The sequence below is a fragment of the Pecten maximus genome, chromosome 11 (assembly GCF_902652985.1).
Source record: "Pecten maximus chromosome 11, xPecMax1.1, whole genome shotgun sequence".
Taxonomy (NCBI): Eukaryota; Metazoa; Mollusca; class Bivalvia; order Pectinida; family Pectinidae; genus Pecten; species Pecten maximus.
In genome coordinates this window covers 2,640,984-2,668,743 of record NC_047025.1, presented here as the reverse complement: position 1 = coordinate 2,668,743, position 27,760 = coordinate 2,640,984, and the positions used below count along the sequence as shown (strand labels likewise).

The 27,760-nt window shown below is 37.1% G+C and overlaps 2 protein-coding genes across 6 annotated transcripts in view; one reads left to right on the top strand and one right to left on the bottom strand.

Moving 5' to 3' along the window:
- LOC117337311 (uncharacterized Nudix hydrolase NudL-like) overlaps positions 1–8,016 on the bottom strand; it is a 46,347-nt gene extending 38,331 nt beyond the window's left edge. Inside the window, exon 1 of one of the 5 annotated variants that reach the window (XM_033898227.1) lies at positions 7,516–8,016. The gene's annotated coding sequence lies outside the window, so the exon portion shown is untranslated. The remainder of the gene's footprint in view (positions 1–7,515) is intronic. The other 4 variants (XM_033898226.1, XM_033898225.1, XM_033898222.1 and 1 more) reach the window with 4 other exon arrangements.
- The window catches only part of LOC117337310 (nuclear factor of activated T-cells 5-like), a 48,455-nt gene continuing 27,904 nt past the window's right edge, over positions 7,210–27,760 (top strand). Inside the window, exons 1-3 of the mRNA XM_033898221.1 lie at positions 7,210–7,420; positions 11,133–11,240; positions 16,380–16,442. The gene's annotated coding sequence lies outside the window, so the exon portion shown is untranslated. The remainder of the gene's footprint in view (positions 7,421–11,132; positions 11,241–16,379; positions 16,443–27,760) is intronic.

The following is a 27,760-nucleotide window of genomic DNA, read 5'->3' as shown; positions in this document are numbered from 1 at the left end:
GCGATACTTAAAACATAAGGATAGATTATCCAGAGCAGGAAGGACCTAATGGTTTTTCTCGGTTTGTAAACAATACCAGTAACTCTGGTGAGATTTACATTTCACGTAATTGCCTCGCAAACATTCTAGACGACACAGGTTGCTGTGGACTGACCCATTTACGATAGGTAAGTGTCCGTTTCTCTGGTGACCAATGGCCATCCACCGGTGACCACTGACCACTCCAGGCTATTGTATAGTGCCACACACAGGTATCTGACACAATAGCATTTTGCTGTGTCCTCGCGGTTATACGAAGTAACAAAAAAAATCGCACTCGTTTGTTTACCTACGTGTACAGCAGACGACAGTTGATGAATGCTTCCATTGTATTTACGGCTACAATGACAGGAAGTCGTGTTGAAAGCATATTTTTGTTCCGCACATTTTTGCATAACAACCCTAGGTCGTGTTTATCTTCCCCAAAATAAAATTATGGGACATTGTGTCACAACGTGAAATGTCAAGGGCGCACTCTACCAAATGCCGACATATACGTCACCATTGCTACCACCTGCGGTGCGCGGGGGCTCCGGGTCGAACAAGGACATCGAAGATGTTCACCATTAGGTGGCGGTGCACATAGATGTTCGCCACTAGGTGGCGTTATGAATAATCAGTGAAATACATCATTCTGCCTCCGACCCAATTAACCTTTGCCAAACTCTTCTGCTGAATGAAAAAGCGTACTGAGTATTGCCTAGGCAATATGTCCCCTTCCAGGACCACAAGCTAATAAATACGCTGTTCAAAGGATCTTGATTCGATCAAAAAACGGCAAAAACGAAAATTAGCCCCCTCCCTTCCCGGTTAAACTGGCACGGAACGAAACTAATAACACGGAGGCAAATTATACAACTTTAAAATGAGAAACAATTTTACAAAGAAAAAAAAATAGAAAATATTATATATGTACACGGCGTCCGTAACGTGTGTCAAACACATCGGACCTATACACGGCGTCCGTAACGTGTGTCAAACACGTCGGACCTGTACACGGCGTCCGTAACGTGTGTCACGCATCGGACCTATACACGGCGTCCGTAACGTGTGTCAAACACGTCGGACCTGTACACGGCGTCCGTAACGTGTGTCACGCATCGGACCTATACACGGCGTCCGTAACATGTGTTAAACACATCGGACCTGTACACGGCGTCCGTAACATGTGTCAAACACATCGGACCTGTACACGGCGTCCGTAACGAGTGTCAAACACGTCAGACCGGTACACGGCATCCGTAACGTGTGTCAAACATGTCAGACCTGTACACGGCGTCCGTAACGTGTGTCAAACACATCGGACCTGTACAAGGCGTCCGTAGCATGTGTCAAACACATCGGACCTATACACGGCGTCCGTAACGTGTGTCAAACATGTCAGACCTGTACACGGCGTCCGTAACATGTGTCAAACACGTCAGACCTATACACGGCGTCCGTAACGAGTGTCAAACACGTCAGACCGGTACACGGCATCCGTAACGTGTGTCAAACATGTCAGACCTGTACACGGCGTCCGTAACGTGTGTCAAACACATCGGACCTGTACAAGGCGTCCGTAACGTGTGTCAAACACGCCAGATTTGTACAATGTGCCCATAATGTGTATAGAAGTTGCGTGCGTATTTTACACAGATGTTACAGATTTAAGATGGTAAAATGTGTAGTCTGTGGTCGATGAAATATTTGTATATGTATGTTTATAATTGGGAGTCAATTTGATCAAGACCCCCCAAAATAGAACATACCGCAACTGACACAGAATAAAAGGTTTGTGTCGCTTAGTCCAAGCATATAAAGTACCTGGTATTAGCGTGCATGTAATCTGAAATTTCCTTTTTAGAATGTATTCTGTTTTAAACAAAGAATACCAGACAAATATATACACAAAGTTTGGCACAGTTCAATAGAAGCCTGTTCGTATTTTGGTTGCGTCTAATTGGTATTCTATTATAAAATTCCAGGTCACAGGAAATTTCCATGTTCCCATTCCGCTTGATTCAAGGTGCCCTGTCAGTTACTATATTTACTGTAATCTCGGCAAAATGAACATATAGAAACTCGAGAACAGGACTTTGTTTGATTGTCACGTTGATAAAACTTTAGCTCGTTGTGTCACTTTATATACCATAATGGGTTTATCCTCTACGTCAGAAAGAAGATTGGTTTGTTTTTGTTTAACGTCCTATCATTTAAGGGCGTGCCAGGTTTTGGAGGTGAAGGAAAGCCGGAGTACCCGGAGAAAAACCACCGGCCTACGGTCAGCACCTGGCAACTGCCCCACGTAGGTTTCGAACTCGCAACCCAGAGGTGGAGGGCTAGTGTTAAAGTGTCGGGACACCTTAACCACTCGGCCACCGCGGCCCCCAAGAAAGAAGAAGATTTTAATAGTTACGCACGAGTTGTATTGACAGTTCGTAACTTGGATCAAACACGCACGAGTTATATTGACAGTCCGTTACTTGTGTCAAACACGCACGAGTTGTATTGACAGTCCGTAACTTGTGTCAAACACGCACGAGTTATATTGACAGTCCGTAACTTGTGTCAAACACGCACGCGTTGTATCGCGGTCCGAAGTATCGCGGCCATTGCTGTTAGGGAGAACATTAGACCAAGGGAATATAATACACAATATGTTATACTGTTCTGCTTGAGCGCAACAGGATAAAACCTGTCGCGTTCTATTTTAAAAGATATTGAGTCATTTAAAATTCCCAGTTCTCATTCGATCTTAGACTTCCTGTTTGAATTCGTATCCCTATAATTGAGCAGTAAATATGTTATATGTAACACGGACTTAATCCAAGGAGGTACTGTGTTATCAAGAAACTTTTCCGGCATTGTTATCGGTCAGGATTTTGTCGGGTACGTAACGCTTGGTTAAGAGCTGTCATCTTCAGTGTGTTATCCTAGAATTTCATCACCATCATACTTGAGGTACGTGTTCCATGACACATGACGTAGACTCCGGGAAGGGGTGTTCTCTAAAAGCTAACATATGTTGAAACAATAGGTAGGCATTGTTTCAGAAAACAATAGGGAGTCAATGATGTACTGTTTCATATAAGCTGTCGTTTTCATCTGTACATTTTCAAACTTGGGATAAATATGTATTTGGTCTAAACTGACCATTTGTAGCCCATTTTCATCTTAATAGCATTGAAAATAGTCCCTTTCATTTTGAAAAAAAAGGCAATTAAGATTTATCCATATATGGAGAAATTAGAGGAACAAAATTTTAATATTACTGAAATAAAGTGTGTTACTTTTATAACCGACTTGGCAGTCAAAGTTAATGGATCATACTCATAACAGGCCATCAGATTGTCAAAAATATGTATAAGAAATTGAATTATGTGAAATAAAAAAATAAAATAAATAAATAAATATATATATAAAAAATACAAAATCTGAATCCTATCATCCTTTCTTGGTTGGAAGACAACTTTAGACAAGAGAGAAAATCTTTCAGTTTTTTTATTTTCATTATTTTTATCTTTCTTAATGATAAATGTGAGATTTTCTTTTTGAAATGGTATAGTATACACCTCTTTTGAATCTTGAAAGGGAAATTTCGTGTTCATTGTGCGTCATTCTTGTATACTGTAACATAACGTCGTGATTGGTCCGTGAATGCTCTAATTAAAACGTCAAATCATGATTGGTCCGTGAATGTTCTAATCAAAACGTCACGTCATGATTGGTCCGTGAATGTTCTAATTAAAACCGTCACGTCATGATTGGTCCGAGAATGTTCTAATCCAAACGTCACGTCATGATTGGTCGGTGAATGTTCTAATCAAAACGTCACGTCATGATTGGTCCGTGGGGCCGCGGTGGCCGAGTGGTTAAGGTGTCCCGACACTTATCACTAGCCCTCCACCTCTGGGTTGCGAGTTCGAAACCTACGTGGGGCAGTTGCCAGGTACTGACTGTAGGCCGGTGGTTTTTCTCCGGGTACTCCGGCTTTCCTCCACCTCCAAAACCTGGCACGTCCTTAAATGACCCTGGCTGTTAATATAGGACGTTAAACGAAAACAAACAAAAAAAAAGGTCCGTGACTGTTCTTATCAAAACGTCACGTCACGATTGGTCCGTGAATGTCCTAATCAAAACGTCACGTCATGATTGGTCCAAGAATGTTCTAATCAAAACGTCACGTCATGATTGGTCCGTGAATGTTCTAATTAAAACGTCACGCCATGATTGGTCCGTGACTGTTCTTATTAAAACGTCACGTCATGATTGATCCGTGAATGTTCTAATTAAAACGTCACGTGATTGGTCCGTGAATGTTCTAATTAAAACGTCACGTCATGATTGGTCCGTGAATGCTCTAATTAAAACGTCACGTCATGATTGGTCCGTGAATGTTCTAATCAAAACGTCACTTATGATTGGTCCGTTAATGTTCTAATCAAAAGGACACGTCATGATTGGTCCTTGAAAGTTCTAATTAAAACGTCACGTCATGATTGGTCGAGAATTAACTAACAAAAAAGTCATGATTGGCCCACAGAAATTCAAATAATGGCATATATCAGTAAGGGCCCTGCAAAACTAAAAATACGTCAGCTTTATATATTCTCAGTGTTTAAAGTACATAACCTGCAACATGTCAAGGCAGGACTTTCTAAAAAAAATATCTGCAGTACGGTACATTTTAATTCATAACGAGATTCACATGGAACTTGGGTCTGGTAAGATATCGAGTCGTTTAATATACACGAATGTCTCCGGGATTCTCGACGGGATTAGATTTAAGAAAACAATATTGTTTGAGATAAATAGTCTGATACAATATAAATGTTACTCCCAAAAAATATGTTGAGATTCTGTTTATACAAATTCTGCTTAAATAATAAAACTCGATTTTGATTCTTTTCCGGATATGATAATGACGTCATCATTTTTTTCTTTTGACGTCACAAACCCATATCAGAACGATATTGAGTTTGTATAGTCTAGATATTATTAGGAATTTAGCGATATGTAAAATGGGGAATTGCAAACGTACAAATTAAGAAGAAAAAAAAGAAAAAAGAAAATGAAACTTTAGATAATGGTCAGTTATACTACTCATTATACATGTGTATCGAAGACGTAAATAATATACACAGCCTAAATCAAATAAATATTGATTTCACTGTTCATAAACATTTCCTCAAGAAACTGAAGAACACCCTCACTTCCTGTCTACTGTCCTTACACTATTTATGTATTTATCTATGTATGCTATATTTCGTTCATATATTGCCCTGGCCTTTCAGATTTTCAGTTAAAAAACACAACGTTATTTTCTTGTTGATTTTTCTAATATTAGAGAGATTTTCAATATGGTTGTTTAATACATATATATCTATATATTTGCGGTCAAAAAGAAGATAATGTGCTTAGAAAGAAATAAAATGTAGAAAAATTGTCGCTATATAATAGAATCTAAAGAGGCGATTGATGTAGTTATTTGCAGAATCTGATTTAACAGAGATTCGTGTCTTTACGGGACATCCTCTTCTCTCTCTCCTACACATTTTTTTTCTTCTTTCGGCAGATCCGGAGAAAGACGCCCATCTTGAGACAACATCTTATTTTTTATTAAGACACAATAAATCGAACATAGACTAAAGGTAAATGTCACTTCGTAACTACCCACTGATAAATAACAGTAATTGAAATATATCATGTATCAATTTATTATTAAAAAAATGAACTCATTGACTATATATAGTATTTTAAAATAAATGCCAGCACATGCACTGTATACCTAAAATAGTTGGGTACGTATATAACTACATACGGTTTACAATACAGTACACACCTTCTAAATGAATGACGACAAACGTATGTAAATTATCTAGCACATTTCGGCGACATGAAGACGAGCGAGCGGTCAGTTACTGCAGATGATCCCTTAGTACGTCACCTCCAGAGTTCATCAAAGGACAAACCACCCGAATTTCTGGGGTTGACCGCGTCACAGAGAGAAATGTGGAGGGAGCTGGACACAGTCATTGATCATACAGGTACAATATGCGATATCTAGCGTAATAGGTGTTGATAGATCTATATCGTTATGCTTAGGATACATCTGTATGACTGGGTTCACTTTAAATCATAAATGTGATATCAAAATTTATTGCACAGATAGTCACTGACCATTCAATGAAACCAGGGCAAGAAATACAATCCAGGACCATTGTCACCGGTTCGTGTTCAGAATAACTTGCCCAAAGCAGAAACATAGTGTTCAAATCAAGTTACTTAATCATCTTAAATTAGGTCTATTCAAAATTGAAATGAAATGGTAAAGATTAGCATGAAATTAAATTTACCATTTGTGACTAAGAGCAGAGACTTCTCTGGTAAGAGGGGAACGAGTATGGCGTGGTTTTCAGTTTGACGGTAGATGTTAGAACGAATATTCATACCCTGCCTACACGACGACCATCTGTCAAAAATTATCCGTCCGTCGTCCAGAGCTACGTTATCGCAGCTAGGTAGATGTATGCATGACGAATTTAAAACACAAAACACAATGAATGATGATGCTGATGAGTCGGAAGACCCAAAGTTAACAAAGAACTTGAACTTGAAGAATGCATTTTAATATTGAAAATGTCAATAATCATTATGGATTTAACAAGTTGTTATTGGATTGTAGATTTAGTGGGAAACATGTCTTATTATAATTCTAAACAAGTAATGTTATAAACACCGGTCCTCAAACGTGGAAACACAGACATAGATAATGCATTGATATTCAAAGTCCGTGGTCCGAATTTGACCAGTTAAATAACGTACGGCCCTAAATGACTTCAGCAATTTTACTTTCTATTTATAGGTCTCTGTTCATATGACACGTACATTTAAACACAAATATTCTTTACAATGTACAATGGCCGACAGTGTAAAAATACTCCTCAATCATGTCATTAAAATGTGTCCGATCATTAAATTGTTGTCATATGTGTATTCTCTGTCTCTATTTTAAGCCCGCGTAGATTTTGTGTATTGCAACTTTCGTTTCGGAGTTATGAATAGTTTTAGCGACCTTCACCCGTGCATTAAAGTGTCTGGGCGCTGATTGGTCAATAACTGGGACAAGTGCGTAATGACATTGTCAGTAAGGGACCAATCAAAATGGAGGAGGGGCCATATCCCACAAAGAATGGTTAATATATTCAGAAGCTAGTATGGGTTGTTCGGAAATGGGACTGATACCACTGTTGTCAAGTAAAAGAACATTCGACACCCCTTGTCAGCCGTGGTATTTACAAATTGAATTGAAAACATCATATAGTTATGCCATCTGAGTCACAACAAGAAACTGTCTTACGAGAAACGAGAGAAAAAGTGTTAAAATTCATAAAACAAGGTATGTACAGAGTAAAAACCAATATGGCGCCCATTTAGCTGTAGTCGTGTTTTGGCAGCTAGCCATTAGCTTTGTTGAATTTAAGTTGTACCTACCTGTCTGTGGCGATGAAGTTGCTTATGTGAATCAGTGTATGTTTTTCATTTTTGTCGATATGATGCAGTGAGGGCGGCCGGGGCACAGTTCATCTCGGGTGCGAAGTCACGCGGTCACCGTTATTTCATGTGATTTGGACGATGTGACCCAGACATCTTACCGTAGTCATTCTTGTAAACAAAATGTCTCGTGGATTGTTTACATTTTGTTTGAACAAGTCTCTCGCGTGACAGTGTTATATAAAAAACATGTCAGTCACCTTATCAGTGATTTTGAAGTTTGAATTAATTGATTTTGTTAAAGTTCAACATAATTATGAAAAATATATTAGCTTAAAAGCAAATGATAATTGGCCAAATATCTACCTGTTGGTAGCTAGAATCTAGCAGTGTTGCTGTTAGATATTTTACATTTCTAAATTATTGTAGGTTTTGAGTGTCAAGTTCAAATTTGAAGTAAAAGCGTATTACAATATTCATGTGAAAATATATGATGTCCAGTTTTCAGGGAGGCAACTTTCAAGTTGAATAAATGAATAAAAAATACTTGGGCTTTGTTTTATTTTCATTCTCATCAGGCTGGTTGGAAGTTAATTTATCCCTGCTAGATTCTATATAACACGTATAGTTATTAATTGTTAAATAAATACCAAAATGATGAAAAACAACACCTTTTTTTTATGAAAAAGCCTTAGTATGTTCAAAACCGTTAGTCCCACCTGTAACTTGCTAGCCCCGAATATTTATAAACAATATTTGAACAATATTGCAATCAAACATCTTTAAAAAAATCTTTTTATCTTTCAAATTTCAAGGGACATAGCTTTGTCAATCATACTATTTTATATGCCTGATGCGCTGAAAGTATAACAATGATAAAATTTTAGAGTTGTTGGGCCCAAAAAGTCGTAACATGCCAACAACACCCTGTTATTTAAATCACTAATGAATTTTTGATGATAAAAATCTTTAGAAATATAAAGATGACACCCTGTAACTGCAGTGTTCTCTCGACCTATTGCCAACCCCTTAGAACGCATTATTATTCCATAGATAAAAGTCCTAACATGCCAACAACACCCTGTTTGTTTGTTTGTTTGTTTTTGTTTAACGTCCTATTAACAGCCAGGGTCATTTAAGGACGTGCCAGGTTTTGGAGGTGGAGGAAAGCCGAAGAAAAACCACCGGCCTACAGTCAGTACCTGGCAATTCAACTGCCCCACGTAGATTTCGAACTCGCAACCCAGAGGTGGAGGGCTAGCTATATATATAGTGATAAAGTGTCAGTACACCTTAACCACTCGGCCACCGCGGCCCCTGTTATTTAAATCGCTAATGAATTCTTTGATAATAAAAATCTTTGATATAAAGTTATTAAAGATGATACCCTGTTAACTGTAGTGTTCCCTTCGACTTATTGCCAACCCCTTAGAATGCATTATTATTCCATAGATAAAATTTGCCATGTATACGTACCCATTAGCTTGCATACGTACAGTTATTCGCAATGTGCTTTTAAATATAAAGTGCTAAATCACTGCATATTTCCCTCAATGCTGTTATCACATTGATTATTGTGGATCAAAGCTCTCTTATGTTGTATTAAATCTTTAGGCAAATGGGAATTCCAATTTTTTACTGGCACAGGTAATAGTTACGCTTTGGTAATTTTGTTTGCTGAACTGATCGATAGCTATATAGATACATGACCAGTATTGTAATATAACAATGGAAGTTGACTTCTACTGCTCATATTAATTATTGTGTTGGTTTTGTACACTGTTTGTCAAAGTTTGGCCGCGCCATTACGGCTGGAGACTGAGGATAAAATGTCTTTTGTTAGAACATAGCCAAAATAACTTCAGCTAGCTTAAAGGTCTCTCGCTATTTCTCGGTTCTGACAATGTCAACACGGTGCCTGCCATAAGTTTCTCGCTTTGTTATCCTCCAACATTGTTGGAATAGGCCAAAATGTTTGAATTAGAATTAATTTCATTTTACAATTAAAGTTATAATTTCTCAAATTCCATTATTATGCCACCCTCTTTATACCGCCAAATTATACTGCCAAAATCAACGTGGAAAAAATTAGTGGCAATTTAACAAGTGTATACTGTATTTTCTTCAAGCTTACAAGTTAGCTCAGATCAGACAATTAACCTGAGAATGTTTCAGTAAAAAATGCTGAAATGTATACCTTTTTAAATGGCCATCTTAAATTATAGTATAAAATGTCACCTGATCTCAACTTACCTGTATTTTTAAAAGCGCAACCTTGGAATTGATAATATAATCTATAGAGAGATTGTAGTTGTCGTTATTATGTAACAGACTCCGATAGTACAAAGTTGTTTTGATATATATGAAACGGAATCAATTTTCATTGAATATTTCATAATTAATAAATAACAAATGCGGAAGCAAATTAATAAATAACGAATGCGGAAGCATCATTTCGATTATAATGTTGTAAATTATTTATGATCATGATAGTTTACTGGGTATCTGTTTAGGTTGTGATGACCGTCACAATATGTTGTAAAAATGAGTTGTTTTTTTTTAAATATTTTTTTTTAAACAAGCTTAAGTGAACTAGAGGCATTTTATCGGACCATTAAATAGTATAGTATGCCAGGATGAAATACTACAAGGTGTATTTAAAGGAATAAGCTTAGCCTATCATAAAAAAAGTTTTACAGTATTTAAATAAAGTGGTAATCAGCTTGGCATCCTTATAAATGACCTAGCTTTAGATCAACTGCAAATTGAGCTACATTAGAAGCTGGTGAGTGATACAGACACATTGGGCCTCTTGTTTTCTGCAAGCCATGATCATACATATATTATGCATATTTAAACAATATATATCCGTATGATAACTGTGCAGGCTGGTGTTCTGATCGTTTAGGTAAGAATTAGGTCCAAATTAAATAAAACCACAATGTAGTCTTATAGAAACACATGTACATGTACAAAAGTGATTGGAATCGGTTTCACTTTCAGAATCAATAATTGGAATTTATTACACGTCTTGGCCTAAACTTTGTTTCAATATTTTTGATTCTGAAACACAAACAAATATTAATGGTTGTTGATATATTTAAATCTCCGTAATTGCCTGTAAATGACCAATGAATGTACTGGTAAAATATAAGATCAACTATTTCTTGGTTCAGTAACATTTTTAAAGTATGATGCGAAGCCAAAGATTTATGAATACCGGGTATTTTCAGAAATTTCCGATTAATTTCCTTTTCAAAATCGTCATCATATCTTGTGCCGTCTCATCCTGATGAAGTGCAGTTATCTAATATAATCTCGGGAGCTGCTGATGCAAATCCTCACCAAACTGTACATGTGGGGAGTCAAGTGGCAGCGGGGCATTTATGTCTGAGACTCTTACAGACATTTTCTAGTTCTTTTGACTAATTTTCTATTATTTTCGATCGTCAGCCCACCCCTTAAAGACTAATGACCTAGCCTACAGTCTTAGAAATGTTGACCCCTGGGTTGGGTCGGGGTGGGGAATTTTGATACAATCGGGTGCATATATTATTTATATGTATGTTATAGAGTATACATTATTTATATAACAGGTATATATTTGTGTTTTACAGGTCAAGGAAACATGGAATCGGGAATTAATCATGATTTGCTGAAAATGCTTAACCAGTTTGATTCTAACAACAGCACAGTGCAGCCATCCCCCAGTATCAACAATGGCGGTATGTAGCTTAAAATAGTCAAGTAATGATCATCACAAGTAAATTCCTCATTGTTATGATGAGAACGGGTACTTTGGGATACACGAGTCGGTGAGGGGATATAGAGATGTCAGCCCATATATATTTACATAAAATAACGACTTCATTGATTATTCAGTTGTCCTTAATCTTCATACAGTAATTACTTACCCATAATCCCTTACACAAGGTCACGTTTCAACTGCCTGTGGGCAGAATTTAGGTTACTCTTACTATAAATAGATTTTCAATGTCTTTCCTCTATATAAAGTTAATTCAATAAATAAGTACACTTGTATAATTATTAGTCTCACTATTTATACAACTGACATCTCTTGTACCATATATGGTCGTATGGACAGTTCAAATTAATCATAATGTTATACATGTATCATTCTGTGATAAGCCCATCCTTTGATTTCCAGTGAATAGGAAGTTAAGCAGAATTATATTATTCATCAATAATTGTATTCCATTTACATTAATATGATGGCCATGGTCTATAGCATCCTTGGTACATGTAGGAACATATTTGGCATAAATGATGACCCTCAGCCCCTGGGTCGTAGCTAGATCAAGGGATGGGCCTATATGGAGGAAATGAAGCTAGGTATTTCGAAGGGTTTAAATAGCTACGTTCGAAGTCGTGTGGATTTTGACTAAATTTGGTCAGGAGCATTCTTGTTGGAAGGGACAGATTTTGCATGACAGTAAATGTGATAATAATTAACTAACAAAAAATAAACTAAATTAAATAACCACACCCTTCCACCCCCTGGGCTTTGGGGGGGGGGGGGGGGGGGGGGGGCAAATAGGGGTAATAAAAGTTAGCTCTATAAATTGCTTTTGTGTAGTTATAAAGGACTAAAATATTGATTTTGACCAAATTTTCTCAGAAGCATCTTTGGGCAAAGTGGAAGAAATTTTGTATAAATGGTGACCCTTGACAGTTGTATATTTCATGAGTGGTACTCTTGTTTCAGGTATTAAAAACCCTGATTTGGAATTATAACTGCATGCAGCGGATATTTCATGCAATAACAAGCTAATTATAAGGTGTAATATTTCTTGAGAAAATCTGGGCTAATAAGATTTCAGCTCAATGGTTCAGATATATAGACTGCTGTAAAAAATAAATCCAAATTTAGAGCTGTGAATATATATGAAGTTTCAGTGGATTTCCAAAAATACTTTGGTATATTGGTATATTTCCAAATGTGTATAAATACAGATGGTTTTAAACTTTTTTTATGACATTCAGACATCATATCTGGTTCATAATTTTACCTAAGATGCAGTAAGCAGAAGGCTTTGTAAGTCCAGTTTAGTGCATGTGGTTGTACAGTGACTGTAGAGAAACCAGGCCATTATCGTAATGAGTACCAGCTGGGATGTGTAACAGGAGTTATACCGGGGGTAACCCAGTCCTGTGTAACAGGAGTTATACCGGGGGTAACCCAGTCCTGTGTAACAGGAGTTATACCGGGGGTAACCCAGTCCTGTGTAGATGTGTAACAGGAGTTATACCGGGGGTAACCCAGTCCTGTGTAACAGGAGTTATACCGGGGGTAACCCAGTCCTGTGTAGATGTGTAACAGGAGTTATACCGGGGGTAACCCAGTCCTGTGTAGATGTGTAACAGGAGTTATACCGGGGGTAACCCAGTCCTGTGTAACAGGATTTATACCGGGGGTAACCCAGTCCTGTGTAACAGGAGTTATACCGGGGGTAACCCAGTCCTGTGTAACAGGAGTTATACCGGGGGTAACCCAGTCCTGTGTAACAGGAGTTATACCGGGGGTAACCCAGTCCTGTGTAACAGGAGTTATACCGGGGGTAACCCAGTCCTGTGTAGATGTGTAACAGGAGTTATACCGGGGGTAACCCAGTCCTGTGTAACAGGAGTTATACCGGGGGTAACCCAGTCCTGTGTAACAGGAGTTATACCGGGGGTAACCCAGTCCTGTGTAACAGGAGTTATACCGGGGGTAACCCAGTCCTGTGTAGATGTGTAACAGGGGTTATACCGGGGGTAACCCAGTCCTGTGTAGATGTGTAACAGGAGTTATACCGGGGGTAACCCAGTCCTGTGTAGATGTGTAACAGGAGTTATACCGGGGGGTAACCCAGTCCTGTGTAGATGTGTAACAGGAGTTATACCGGGGGTAACCCAGTCCTGTGTAACAGGAGTTATACCGGGGGTAACCCAGTCCTGTGTAACAGGTATGGAGTGTATACCGGGGGGTAACCCAGTCCTGTGTAACAGGAGTTATACCGGGGGTAACCCAGTCCTGTGTAGATGTGTAACAGGAGTTATACCGGGGGTAACCCAGTCCTGTGTAACAGGAGTTATACCGGGGGTAACCCAGTCCTGTGTAACAGGAGTTATACCGGGGGTAACCCAGTCCTGTGTAACAGGAGTTATACCGGGGGTAACCCAGTCCTGTGTAGATGTGTAACAGGAGTTATACCGGGGGTAACCCAGTCCTGTGTAACAGGAGTTATACCGGGGGTAACCCAGTCCTGTGTAACAGGAGTTATACCGGGGGTAACCCAGTCCTGTGTGAGTTATACCGGGGGTAACCCAGTCCTGTGTAACAGGAGTTATACCGGGGGTAACCCAGTCCTGTGTAACAGGAGTTATACCGGGGGTAACCCAGTCCTGTGTAGATGTGTAACAGGAGTTATACCGGGGGTAACCCAGTCCTGTGTAACAGGAGTTATACCGGGGGTAACCCAGTCCTGTGTAGATGTATAACAGGGGAGGGGGGCATATAGTATTGCCAATGCATCACATCCAGTCCTTTCTTGATTTGATGTAAAAACTTAGGAACTTCATTCTTTTATTGATTTTGGTCAAACTCTATTTAAAGGTCAGTCACATGGTAACCAGGGTATTTATATGTCTTACAGACAGTTAGTAGGTAAAATGTTGGCAATATTCTGTAGTCCTGGTGGTAGTTGGCTGTGGGCTTTGAATTATGATCTCCTTACCAGATACATGTGCAAGCATCAGACATGTTGAAATTGGCACACAGGATTCACTAATGGCCTGTATTAGATATACACTAGGTACAGGTCAGCTTTGTGTACTTTTGAGATGAAAGAAGCGAAGGACTAGACCAATACTCCTGTATCGTGTATCTGTCGAATATTTACGTTTGTTCTGACAGATCATGTGTACATTTTGTGGAAGCTCAAAATATTTCTTTAATATTTTATTGCTTTTGTCGCTAGATAATTATTGTGTGGATATCTACTTTCTAACTAAAAAATTTTGTTTTGCAATATATATGCGTTTTACGTACTTGAAGTAATGTTATATTACTATTTTAAAAAATTTGCAAAAAAAAAAAAAAAAAGGACATGATCAATGAAAAAAAAACTGATTGATAATGGAATACAGACAATCCGGGTTCAATTCCTGTCGGGCATGCATGTGTTTATAGCATTGAACTCTAGACCTGTATATATGTGCATAGTTCTAGTATATGACCATGACAGTATGAAGTGGAAAGCCTTGTACATATATATGTATGTTGTATATCCTGTGGGAGATACATCCGGGGTGTTAATTACTTGGTAATGATATCGGAGACCAGTGATATATATATATTGTTTACTGCCATGTATATGTTGACGGCGATATTTACTTATTGATGTGCAGTGCGTGCATGCCCCGGATTGATGTATACGTATACATACGTAATTAACATGCTGTAAGACCAAATGTTTTGTTTTCAGTGGCAGGTAATTAAGATGAAAGCCAACAGATATATAATTACTGACTATACAAGGCACTTAATATATATGTGTAAAGTCTTACAGCATTCCATGCAGTAATAATATATAAGTTCTTAGGAAAGTTAGAAACACGATATTCCAGATATAATTACTTGTATCCTACAAATGTACATTTAACATGCATCTCTGATACTGCTGTCACATGTACATGTACATAATGATTTGCTGTATGTATGCAGACGAAAGAGAAATTTATCAAAATTACCCAAGAACACTGGCAAATATATATGTTGAACAAATGAATTGTTTTTATGGGTATATATGTATATCATATATCATAGCTATATATATATAGTGCAGCGATAAATCTACATGCGCATCCTGCATCCTGTACTCATAATTTTTTTAAAGGACCCATTAAATTTTCTTAAATGGGTACTTTTATCATTGTGGGACCCACTGGTTTTGGTAATACAATTGAAAAGGACCCATGAAAAATAATTGAAGATTGATCACTGATAGTGTTTCCATTACACTAGGGATTATATATTAGAAAAGTGGTAATTTCCTCGCCCCATTGATATTTTCGATATATATATTGTCTTGTCAGCTTGCACAACAAAATATGGCTGACTGCATTATTTCAGACCATACGATTATGAGGGCAATTCAACTTGTGATGGACAGCAAGTGATTTTAAACTGGATTATCTATAGCACTTTTGATTCTTTTTCAATTTTTAAACAAGTTCATTTGATTCTGTCCAAGCTATGGAACAGTATTATTATTCTTATTTCAAGTCAATTTATTATGCTTAACTTCTTGTCCAAATGAGAGCCAAACGTGACTGTTTACAAATTAGTCTCTTGTTTATATATTCATAATCATTCTATTTCACAGTACATATATAAACCTTGTTTATATATTCATAATCATTCTATTTCACAGTACATATATGTACTTCAACCCTGTTAATATTCTTATCATGTTATAAATTTATATTCTGCTGAACTCCAGTGATGTAAACTTTCAACATTTTAACATAGATTATAAGGATGATGTCAAAAGAATATAGCTATATGATTATTTTTTTTAATTACAAGCTCAAAAATAACATTTATCAAATGTAAGAATTTCTCTGTTGACTTCTTCCCATTTTCAATATATTCTAGACACAACCCTCGTAAAAAAAAAGAAAAACCTATTTATCTACCTAAGCAACAGGATACAGCCTAGCTTTTATTACGCGAGTTTTATTTACCCTCGTACATAAAATACACGATTAAGATGTTGTTTAGAAGGAGTTACATGTGATCTGTAGGAGGAAACATAATTGTTTATGTAATGAGCTCATTAGTCATGCTTTTGTCTTTCCAGATCACTGTAGCAGCAGTTTACCAGTGGAGGCCCCTCATAACAGCAGTAACAGCATCAATACAGGTATAGACACTATGTTACTAACCCCCTCCCAACAATTCTCAAATTCTCCAATCCTCTCACACTACTGCATACCCAAGCCCTTAAAACGGCCATTAAAAACCCCATTAAAATTTCCCATCATAAAACCATCAATCATGCTATTAATTTTGTACCTTTAATTGCTATTAATTGAAAAATTTTAATACAAGTTTGATAGTCTTTAAATGTGACAGTTTTCAATTTTAATGATCATCAAAGGGTTGAAACAAATCAATTAGTTCATAGTACTTAATTAATACATTTTAATGGCTATTAACAAAACATTTATAATGATCATTAATTATTTTAATGATGGCTTTTAATTTAACATTAATGACTATTAAAGGTACAAAATTAATGGGTCTGAAAAAAACCCAATAAAATTTAAATGCATTTTAAGGATTTTAATGGTTTGACAAAAACATTAATAGTCATTAACTCTTATCACTACTGTCAAATTACCCATTACAAACCCATTAAAGTTTTCACTAAGTAATTGCCATTACAATGTAATAGGGCCATCAATAATTAGTTTTCAATGCAATGGGCATCAAACCTTATGGTGTAATGGGCATTAAACATTTTGGTGTAATGTAATGGCCATTAGGTTTGGAGCAAAACCATTTTTGTAATGCCCATTAACGGTGTCATTACTTTCTGAAGTGTACTCTGTAATGGCCATTACATTTCGTTAGAAAAGGTGTAATGGCCATTAAAGGTGTACAAAACTACACTTTAATGGCCATAATTTTTACAAATATAATGACCATTACTTTTAAAGTACAAAAACTGTTTAAAGATCAACACAATGGTAATGGCCATTATGTTTTTACAAACAAAAGTGTAATGGCCATTATATATATACAGGTATACAAAATTAATGGACCTACATGTGACCATTACATTAGACGCATTCAGAAAATTTAGAAAATGCATTTTACCACTTAATTTCATCAAAGTTCATCATGAACTGTATCACTATGCATGTTTGACAATATCGTTGTACATGTAGTCCTTCCATTAAAAATTGCATTCAAAGTGATCCATCATTTGTTTCAAATTGATAACTGCTTCAAAAATGGATATTCACAGTACACAATCATGTGGACCCAAAATCCTCTTAATATTCTTCAGATACATGTAAGAGTGATTTATGTTCATTATTGCATTAATTAATTCTCAATGTACATATGCTGTATGTTTGTACAATTTGGTTGAATAGGCAATACAATTTAAGAAATGCCAAAGCTGTTTGAATATAATGTACACTATGTAAATTTAGGTCACATGCATGGTGATTGGTTTTAAGTTAATTCTTACCTATAAACAGGTTGACATACTTCCAGAGTTGAATATTTCATTTCCTGGTAGTCTTGTATTAATCATGAACCAGGTATTAAAGATAAATACTTCCCTTCATTTGTAAAATAACATGTTGTTCATATGTGTGAGAAAAGCCTCATGGCTGCCATGTATTGGAACTCTCCTGCTTTAAGTTATTGGGCGGGAAAAATTTGGCGGGAAATTTGAAGTTTTTTTATTGTGAAGGGGTTTAGTAAGCCTGTACAGTTTCCTTATTCTTCTTTAAAATTGTAATATAGACATGGAATTCAACAATAACAATATAATGAAAAATAAGATACTGAAATAATACATTAATTTAAGGTCAACAATTCATGGTAGTATATTAAACATTGTCATATATATTACAATATGATGTGATGATATTTGTAATATTTGTAATGGCCATTACAAGAAAAAAAATGTCACTTATGAGGAATTGCACATCGGAATAACAAATGTAATGGCATTACATAAAGGTACCATTAAGTAATGGCTATTGCATTATGACCATAATTTGTTATGGTCATTAAATGGAAAATGTAATGGGCATTACATGAAGGTACCAATAAGTAATTATGGCCATTGCATTGTGATCATAATTTGTTATGGCCATTAAATGGAAAATGTAATGGGCATTACATGAAGTTACCAATAAATAATTGCCATTACATTGTGATCATAATTTGTTGTGGCCATTAAATGGAAAATGTTATGGGAGTACATAAAATCCACAGTTAGTAATGGCCATAACATTATGATGACTCCACTCTAATGGCCATTACAAACAGAATAAAGGCCATTAAGAAAAATACAAAACATGAAGTAATGGCCATTATTTTGTTAATGACCATTACAAAGAAAATATTAATAGGAAAGTAATTGAAATTTAGAAAAATAATGCCCATTACATTACTTAACTCCAGGTTTGTCCCAAAAATGGAAACGAGAAATAATGGCCAATTTTAATGGAATCAGTGTTTTTAATGGTTTTGTAATGGGTTTGTAATAGATTTGTAATGACTTTGCTGGGCAGTAGTGTCACCCCCCCCCCCCCACAATACTCAAACGCTCCAATCCCCTCCCTCACCCCCACAATACCACAGTACATGCCCTCCGGATCCCCACATGTTCATTACTCCAATCCCCTCCCTCACCTAGTCACAATACTCCAATCTTTGTCCTCCCCACATGTACTTCAATCCCCTACCTCATCCTTCCCTGTAATACTCAAATCCCATGTCCTCTTCACAATTCTACAAAACCCAATTCTCTCTGTTGCAGTTATAGTCAATAACAGCCCAGTGTGTTACACCTGGCCAGCTATATATATACACACATATATAACTTGTTACACCTGGCCAGCTATATATATACACACATATATAGCTGTAGTTACTAACACCTGTTACTTGTTATACCGGGCCAGCTATACAGTGGACCCTCGATAATCCGAACACCTTCGTTCCCAGTCCAAACCGTCCGGATTACGAGTTTTCCGGACTGCCGAATTTCGTGTACCAGGTCAAAAAAATTGTCGTGTAAGAGTTATCTCCCTTGATTATATACAATCCGGGACGCTTCATAAACACGTCTAATTGTCAGACTTTTTAACAATAAATATACTTATGTTTCTGATATGATTCTTGTTTTGTTTTGTAGAAAATAACAAATAAACTATGTTTTTAAAAGAACATGTAAAGTGAAAGTTGTTTTATTTATAGCGGGCATATGTGACCTACAAACAACACACATGTGTCACGTCCCGGAGGTTCACAAACAAGTAGAAATTACAAACGTTAAATACCTTAAATAAAATACCCGGATTTTACAACTTACCGTCAGTCCATGTTTTTTTATGATTTTTACGTACCAGAAACCCCAAGCTATCTATTTAAAAGTACGCGACACCAGCAAGAACTACCCAAGATGTCCGATAATTATTAAACCCGTATTCACTTAACAATGTGACGCTTAGTTAAGTATCAGACGACTATTGACTAATTTGTGTGTAATCAACCCAGTTCTTGTGATCACTGCTTAATACGTAAATGTGTATGTAATCTTTCAATGAGTCGTCGTTTCACGTAACGGTGTTACAAAGCCGATATTCGTGCTTACCCAATACAAGTGTTAATGATGTTAATTACCGATCATAAATTTATTACATGTATTTGAGATTGATTAATTATCGTATCACGTACTGTATGTTTGTGCATAAATTTTGTAACATTTAGGTCGTTGAGAAAAAGCAATGTACCGTTATAAAAACAAAAGCTACACATTGTAACACAGGTAAACACCCGGGGCTATGACCTGGCAGCGGTCGCTATGACTACGCACAGTGTCAAGCGATAGTCTGTACCACTGTCAACACGGGTGACTTGCCCCGACATTTTTAGCCCACCATCATCAGATGGTGGGCTGTTCAAATCGCCCTGCGTCCGTGGTCCGTCGTCCGTCCGTCCGTCCGTCCGTCCGTCCCTCCGTCCCTCCGTCCCTCCGTCCGTAAACAATTCTTGTTATCGCTATTTTTAGCCCACCATCATCAGATGGTGGGCTATTCAAATCGCCCTGCGTCCGTGGTCCGTCGTCCGTCCGTCCCTCCGTCCGTCCGTCCGTCCCTCCGTCCGTCCGTCCCTCCGTCCGTAAACAATTCTTGTTATCGCTATTTCTCAGAAAGTACTGAAGGGATCTTTCTCAAATTTCATATGTAGGTTCCCCTTGGTGCCTAGTTATGCATATTGCATTTTGAGACCAATCGGAAAACAACATGGCCGACAGGCAGCCATCTTGGATTTTGACAATTGAAGTTTGTTATCGCTATTTCTGAGAAAGTACTGAATGGATCTTTCTCAAATTTCATATGAAGGTTCCCCTTGGTGCCTAGTTATGCATATTGCGTTTTGAGACCAATCCGAAAACAACATGGCCGACAGGCAGCCATCTTGGATTTTGACAATTGAAGTTTGTTATCGCTATTTCTGAGAAAGTACTGAAGGGATCTTTCTCAAATTTCATATGTAGGTTCCCCTTGGTGCCTAGTTATGTATATTGCGATTTGAGACCAATCGGAAAACAACATGGCCGACAGGCAGCCATCTTGTATTTTGACAATTGAAGTTTGTTATCGCTATTTCTGAGAAAGTACTGAATGGATCTTTCTGAAATTTCAGATGTAGGTTTCCCTTGGTGCCTAGTTATGCATATTGCGTTTTGGGACCAATCGGAAAACAACATGGCCGACAGGCAGCCATCTTGGATTTTGACAATTGAAGTTTGTTATCGCTATTTCTGAGAATGTACTGAATGGATCTTTCTGAAATTTCATATGCAGGTTTCCCTTGGTGCCTAGTTATGCATATTGCGTTTTGAGACCAATCTGAAAACAATATGGCCGACAGGCAGCCATCTTGGATTTTGACAATTGAAGATTGTTATCGCTATTTCTGAGAAAGTACTGAAGGGATCTTTCTCAAATTTCATATGAAGGTTCCCCTTGGTGCCTAGTTATGCATATTGCGTTTTGAGACCAATCGGAAAACAACATGGCCGACAGGCAGCCATCTTGGATTTTGACAATTGAAGTTTGTTATCGCTATTTCTGAGAAAGTACTGAAGGGATCTTTCTCAAATTTCATATGTAGGTTCCCCTTGGTGCCTAGTTATGCATATTGCGATTTGAGACCAATCGGAAAACAACATGGCCGACAGGCAGCCATCTTGGATTTTGACAATTGAAGTTTGTTATCACTATTTCTGAGAAAGTATTTAAGGGATCTTTCTCAAATTTCATATGTAAGTTTCCCTTGTCGCCTAGTTATGCATATTGCATTTTGAGACCAATCTGAAAATAACATGGCCGACAGGCAGCCATCTTGGATTTTGACAATTGAACTTTGTTATCGCTATTTCTGAGAAAGTACTGAAGGGATCTTTCTCAAATTTCATATGGAGGTTCCCCTTGTTGCCTCGTTATGCTTATTGCATTTTGAGATCAATTGGAAAACAATAAGGCTGACAGACCGCCATCTTGGATTTTGACAATTGAAGTTTGTTATCTCTATTTCTAAAATTACTGAATGGATCTTTCTCAAATTTCATAAGTAGGTTCCCCTTGGTCCCTTGTATTGCATTTTTGGACCAGTCTGTCCTGAAAACAACCTGGCAAACAAACAGCCATTATCGTTAAATCTCAAATTTCTTATATAGCTAGGATTCCATTGTTTGAAAAGTACTGGAGGGATGTCTCAATTTGCACAGATTAGTAAAATGAAGGGAAAAGTAGAGAAAAGATCAATCTGACATGGAACCTATGAAGATCATTCAATGGTGGGCGCCAAGATCCCTCTGGGATCTCTTGTTGAGAAAGTACTGAAGGGATCTTTCTCAAATTTCATATGAAGGTTCCCCTTGGTGCCTAGTTATGCATATTGCATTTTGAGACCAATCGGATAATAACATGGCCGACAGGCAGCCATCTTGGATTTTGACAATTGAAGTTTGTTATCGCTATTTCTGAGAAAGTACTGAAGGAATCTTTCTCAAATTTCATATGTAGGTTCCCCTTGGTGACTAGTTATGCATATTGCGATTTGAGACCAATCGGAAAACAAAATGGCCGACAGGCAGCCATCTTGGATTTTGACAATTGAAGTTTGTTATCGCTATTTCTGAGAAAGTACTGAAGGGATCTTTCTCAAATTTCATATGAAGGTTCCCCTTGGTGCCTAGTTATGCATATTGCATTTTGAGACCAATCGGATAACAACATGGCCGACAGGCAGCCATCTTGTATTTTGACAATTGAAGTTTGTTATCGCTATTTCTGAGAAAGTACTGAAGGGATCTTTCTCAAATTTCATATGAAGGTTCCCCTTGGTGCCTAGTTATGCATATTGCGTTGTGAGACAAATCGGATAACAAAATGGCCGACAGGCAGCCATCTTGGATTTTGACAATTGAAGTTTGTTATCGCTATTTCTCAGAAAGTACTGAAGGGATCTTTCTCACATTTCATATGAAGGTTCCCCTTGGTGCCTAGTTATGCATATTGCGATTTGAGACCAATCGGAAAACAACATGGCCGACAGGCAGCCATCTTGGATTTTGACAATTGAAGTTTGTTATCACTATTTCTGAGAAAGTACTGAATGGATCTTTCTGAAATTTCATATGTAGGTTTCCCTTGGTGCCTAGTTATGCATATTGCTTTTTGAGACCAATCCGAAAACAACATGGCCGACAGGCAGCCATCTTGGATTTTGACAATTGAAGTTTGTTATCGCTATTTCTGAGAATGTACTGAATGGATCTTTCTGAAATTTCATATGTAGGTTTCCCTTGGTGCCTAGTTATGCATATTGCGTTTTGAGACCAATCAGAAAACAACATGGCCGACAGGCAGCCATCTTGGATTTTGACAATTGAAGTTTGTTATCGCTATTTCTGAGAAAGTACTGAATGGATCTTTCTCAAATTTCATATGGAGGTTCCCCTTGGTGCGTCGTTATGCTAATTGCATTTTGAGATCAATTGGAAAACAATATGGCCGACAGACCGCCATCTTGGATTTTGACAATTGAAGTTTGTTATCTCTATTTCTCAAAGTACTGAATGGATCTTTCTCAAATTTCATAAGTAGGTTCCCCTTGGTCCCTTGTATTGCATTTTTGGACCAGTCTGTCCTGAAAACAACCTGGCAAACAAACAGCCATTATCGTTAAATCTCAAATTTCTTATATAGCTAGGATTCCCTTATTTGAAAAGTACTGGAGAGATGTCTCAATTTGCACAGATTAGTAAAATGAAGGGAAAAGTAGAGAAAAGATCAATCTGACATGGAACCTATGAAGATCATTAAATGGTGGGCGCCAAGATCCCTCTGGGATCTCTTGTTTTCTCCTCGTGGTGAAAAAATCGTCCGGATTATTGAGGGAAATTTACTAATGAAAAGTACGTTCCGTTCCCAAAATGGGCTTCCGGAATCGGAATCCGAATTTCCGGACTGGTGAGTACAAATAACGTTACGGAAATCCATTCCCATGCATTTCCGTCCGGACTGTGAGTTTTCCGGACTATCGGCGTCCGGATTATCGCGGGTCCACTGTATATACACACACCTGTTACCTGTTATACCTGGCCAGCTATATATACACACACCTGTTACCTGTTATACCTGGCCAGCTATATATACACACATATATAGCTGTAGTTACTAACACCTGTTACTTGTTATACCTGGCCAGCTATATATACACACACCTGTTACCTGTTATACCTGGCCAGCTATATATACGCACACCTGTTACCTGTTATACCTGGCCAGCTATATATACGCACACCTGTTACCTGTTACACCTGACCAGCTATATATACACACATATATAGCTGTTGTTACTTCCACCTGTTACCTGTTATACCTGGCCAGCTATATATACACACACCTGTTACCTGTTATACCTGGCCAGCTATATATACACACACCTGTTACCTGTTATACCTGGCCAGCTATATATACACACATATATGGACTTATTACTAGACATGGACTTATTACTAGACATGGACTTATTACTAGGCATGGACTTATTACTAGGCATGGACTTATTATATTTACTAGACATGGACTTATTACTAAACATATAGACTTATTATATTTACTAGACATGGACTTATTACTAAACATATAGACTTATTATATTTACTAGACATGGACTTATTACTAAACATGGACTTATTACTAGACATGGACTTATTACTAGGCATGGACTTATTACTAGGCATGGACTTATTACTAGGCATAAGACATGGGCTTATTAGCAACATATATATGGGAAGTTAGAAATAACTACCGGTATTTGGTATAAAATTATTTCTGTTTTTGTTTTGAAGGAAAAAAATAATATAGCTACATGTATTAAAAGTATTCACTTAGACTTTTTTGAAGTTGTGTATGAGATCTAGATCATATAAATGTGGTTTATGATTAAGTGTTAGAGAATTAAGCAGCTGTTGCGTTGGTATGTTTTATAAATGACTGTAAAGTTCATCCAGGTGAACATATGTTTCATGCTGATAATTACTCACGAAAACTTAATTGGTCCTCCTAACCCTTTATCATCACAGTCCATTAAAAAATGTTAAAAAGAAGAATTAATGGGGGAGGTGTGATAAGGTTTTAATGATACGAGATTATGGTTGTATTACTTCAACTAATACTGTGTTAATCCCTTGCATTGGTATAACCTGTCTGTATGGGATATATTACCAGGGCGTACAGTAAATACCCAGTAGGGCTAGCTACATGTGGACTGGAATACAGATGTAGCTGACGCATGTGAGATATTTGATTTCTTCAACAAGGACATCCTTCAAAGAGGGATATCCTCCGAAGGAGTGGTGGCCATGGGTAGAGGGTGGCAGCAGCTTGATCGTACAGACATGTACAAATATGCCTTGGTCAAGGGAGACTGGGTTGGGTGGTGTGGATGGGTGCTGGAAAATAAACAATGACACGTGTACATGTACAAGTATATATATAGCTGGTGGAGTTTATGTCGCATTTGGTCATAATCAATTATCATGATCAGCCACAATCTTGACACATCGTACTTATATATATCGGCTCCATTAAGCATCTTTCTAATTATACAGTACACAAACACATTATATAGTTGACAACCGCAATATGGTATATTTATTTATGTATCTTTTTCCTTTGGTATCATTCGAATTCAGGAAGTGTCCAACCTTACACAGTTCAACAGGATATACACACACACACATATATATATATCATTCCCACGGTTAAATGTTTATATTTTTGTGTTGATAAAACAGGGATGACAAGCAGTGCAATGATGTTTGTTTTCAGTACATAGTCAGCAGGTACATATACATGGAAATGAATGTAGCATTCACAGGAATACAAAACATCAAGGATGATACAGCATTAAACATTACCAGGGATACATTGTATAAGTTACCAGGGATACAATGTATAAGTTACCAGGGATACAATGTATAAGTTACCAGGGATACAATGTATAAGTTACCAGGGATACAATGTATAAGTTACCAGGGATACATTGTATAAGTTACCAGGGATACAATGTATAAGTTACCATGGGGATACAATGTATAAGTTACCATGGGGATACAATGTATAAGTTACCAGGGATACAATGTATAAGCTACCAGGGATACAATGTATAAGTTACCAGGAATACATTGTATAAGTTACCAGGATACAATGTATAAGTTACCAGGGATACAATGTATAAGTTACCAGGGATACATTGTATAAGTTACCAGGGATACAATGTATAAGTTACCATGGGGATACAATGTATAAGTTACCAGGAATACAATGTATAATTTACCAGGGATAAAATGTATAAGTTACCAAGGATACATGTACAATGTAGTAGTTACAGGGATATCGATAAAGTTACAATTACAATATCACAATTCCAATTAGTCCAGGCTAGGGTTAAGCAGATATACAAGGATCAATATATAAGCCAGGTTTGGATATCAGGTGACTTATTCTCCAGCTGTTCCCTCAACGGAAATATGTACACAACATAATAAACTATGGCTATAGGTAAAACCATAGAAATTATCAGTTATTATCTTTATAAAAATGGATTCTGTATTTTTATTGTGTTCTATTGTATAAGCGAATACCTGGCTTTACAAGCCCACCCACCCATATCTGTTTTGATCAGTCAAAATGCTTACTATAATATTCATGCCAATACTTTGCTTTGTATCCAAACTGTTTAAGAGTGGCCCATATCATAGGTTAAATACGGTAGTGCATTGTGTTTGTTATACTAAACCAGTTACCTTATTGAGGAGTGTGTATATAGTACACCTGACCCATGTCAGTGGCCTGTATATAAGAGTTAGACAGGGACACTTAGACGCCTGGCTGTGTATGTTACCGTAATTATACAGGTAGACATGTACACAGGTCTAATAATAACAAAATATAGGCTTTTTTTTTTTAATTTTCAAGAGATTAACTTCAGTTCTTCACCAAGATTTTGATGTCGATTAATAGATGTTGGTTTGGTAACAAATGTAGGTGAACTGGCATGCGATGTATCCATAAATAGCAGAAATAACCAAATAACTTATATCGTATATTTAAGCAGGTAAGAATATGGACAAGAAAAATTAGTGGTTTAAGATATAATTTGGCCAATCTCATGTATAGAACTTAACTTCAATAGTTCTCAGCTAAACATTGTAGACAAGTCATCAACCCCTGTAGGCTACGTACATAATCATATGTATGTCTGTAATTTTACTACCTCTGTACGTAGCTGATAATCGCACAGCCCTTGTGTTCATGCAGCTAGTGGGTTTTGACATGTCCCCGTAAACAATTTCACAACAAGGCATAAATGTTAATGAATTGTTTAGAGAAAAAATACTTGAATAAAGTCGTCGGAGTACTTCAACATTTAAGGACTTGTCGTAATAGTTATAATTCAGTTGGTCTTTCGATGTATAGACGGAAAATAAAATTAAAGTGCATTCTTGGTAACTGCAAAACATTCTGTGCACCATGCGCCAGCTGCAGGTGCCTGGAACAAGTTCATTTCAGTCTGATCAGAACCAGGTGGTGTTCGAATATATACAATATATACAAAATGGCAGACAAAAGTGGCTACCACATAAGTTTATGTGATATATATTATATAGATGGTGTATATGTTTACTTTAGAAGTTGTCCACAACTAATATCATTTTCTGAACAATTATAAAAAGTTAACATTTTTGTATGTTTTCTCTATTAAAACATTTACAAGATGTACTTCATACTATTGTCTATCACTTAATTAATTGACAGAATAAACAAACAAATGAAAAGAAACTGTGTTAAAACGATAATTAATTGATATATTTATGTCCTAATGACATTGTTGAAAAAATAATTAATTATG